Here is a 2,043-nt window from a genome sequence, read left to right on the forward strand (position 1 = left end):
TTCTATTCCATGATACACCTCTTAGTACAAGTTATTATATAGGCTTAATGAGACTTCTTACACTGATGATCTTCTAAACTTTCAAGTCATGTCTTTGAATGTCAGCCAGCCTACACCTGTGTCGGCCTCTCCCAGCTGGGCAAGCAGAGGTCCAGGGGTCAGGCAGCCCACACTGAGATTCTAGGATCTAGGATTCAGCATGGGAGTGGGTGCAGCTGCCCGTGGGAGAGGTCCTGTGGCATTGCTTGTGTCAGAAATGATTGTTTCCATGAGGTCAGTTCTGACCACAATCCATACCATTCTCCAAACTAGAGCTTATAGGATGACAGTGCCTTTCTGTGAAAGATTATAAATGTTGACACAACTAAGACAATGCATATAACCATGTGAAATAGGAGAAGAAGTTGCTGTACGAATAAAAGTCAACAGCTGAGTCCCCTGCCAAGAGTTCCTGCCGGAAGATGACGGCCACAGAGCTGACGCTGCTGGAGAAGTCCCTGGGGGCTGAGCAAAGGGAACAAACACAGTGCCCATGGTGAGCGCCAGATTCCAGTTCTTCAAGCAAACAATGGTCCAAGTCTACCAGGACTGACTACTATAGCAGCTCATCTTGTCAAGCAGGCCAACAAAGAACATTTGCTTGGGAGCACTGCAGAAGAAAAAGCAATCGTTCAGCAGTGGTTGGAATACAAGGTAACTCGAGTAGACGGACACTTCAGTAAAGATGATATCCACACTCTGTTGAAGGATCTTAATTCCTATCTTGAAGATAAAGTCTACCTTACAGGATATAACTTTACCTTAGCAGATATCCTCTTGTATTACGGACTTCATTGCTTTAGAGTTGACCTGACAGTTCAAGAAAAGGAGGAATATCTTAATGTGTCTCGCTGGTCTTGTCACATTGAGCACTATCCAGGGATTGGGCGGCATCTGTCCATTGTTGTCTTCATCAAGAACAGACTATGTACTAATTCCCACTAGAAGCTATCCATGACCTACAGAAGCATGATCACAAATATTTTAAATGGAAAGCGTATTCTGGATGAGAGAACCAATGTAAATTGATACACAGTCATTCTTTATTTGCTGAAGTTGATGGAATAAACTTACGTCTGAAAAAAAAAGTCAACAGTAGAAACTTGACTTGAGAGTTTTAGAGGGCCCAGGTATTGAACTTGAGTTGGTTTGATTCTAAATCCCTGTACTTCCACTATAAACTGCATAGTCTTTTATGAAGTACTGAAATGTCTGTAGAAGAACTTAAAAGATGGGCAAAAAAAGAAGCTATACCTTAATGTTATTAAGAAATGGAATGACGTTGTAGGGTAGTGCAATATGTCACTTTCTCAGGCTACATAATTTTTTCCCTTAAAATATATTATTAATATCTGACACGTACAAAAGAAGATATGTATTCTACATGTACACAATAATATAGGGGCACCTGGGTGGCTCAGTCAGTTGAGCATCTGACTCTTGCTTTTGGCTCAGGTTATGATCTCATGGTCATGAGATTGAGTCCATGTTGGGCTCCACACTCAGTACAGAGTCTGCTTGGGATTCTCTGTCCCTCTCCCTCTGCCCCTCCTGCTCTTTCTCTCACTCTCTCTCTCGAAAATAAATAAATAAATCTTTAAAATAATAGTAACAGTATAAACGGTGAACTCACACCTCATTGAAGAAGTAGAACATTGACAACATCATTGCATCAAACTTCTTCCCCTCTCCATCTAGAAGATCTCCATCCTGGGGCACCTGGCCGGCTCAATTAGAGGAGCCTGTGACTCTTGATCTTGGAATCGTGCGTTTGAGCCCCATATTGGGTGTAGAGATTACTTAAATAAATAAAACTTAAAAAAAATAGAAGATCTCTATCTGATCTTTAGCCACAATTCTGAATTTTGTATGTATCATTGCCTTGGCTATTAGGCAAACTAGATCTTCAGGTTTGAATTAAAAGGGAGAAATCTAGCTTGGCTCCGAGTTAACTCCAAAACAATTTTCTGGTTATTAGCATATTAACTCATCTGCTTTTTGCAC

General features: G+C 41.1%; 1 pseudogene; it reads left to right on the forward strand.

Annotated features, from left to right (window-relative positions):
• The first annotated feature begins 461 nt into the window (after positions 1–461).
• Positions 462–984, forward strand: LOC113253565 (eukaryotic translation elongation factor 1 epsilon-1-like; annotated as a pseudogene).
• Positions 985–2,043: the final 1,059 nt, after the last annotated feature.

The sequence above is a fragment of the Ursus arctos genome, unplaced genomic scaffold, assembly GCF_023065955.2.
Source record: "Ursus arctos isolate Adak ecotype North America unplaced genomic scaffold, UrsArc2.0 scaffold_17, whole genome shotgun sequence".
Lineage (NCBI taxonomy): Eukaryota > Metazoa > Chordata > Mammalia > Carnivora > Ursidae > Ursus > Ursus arctos.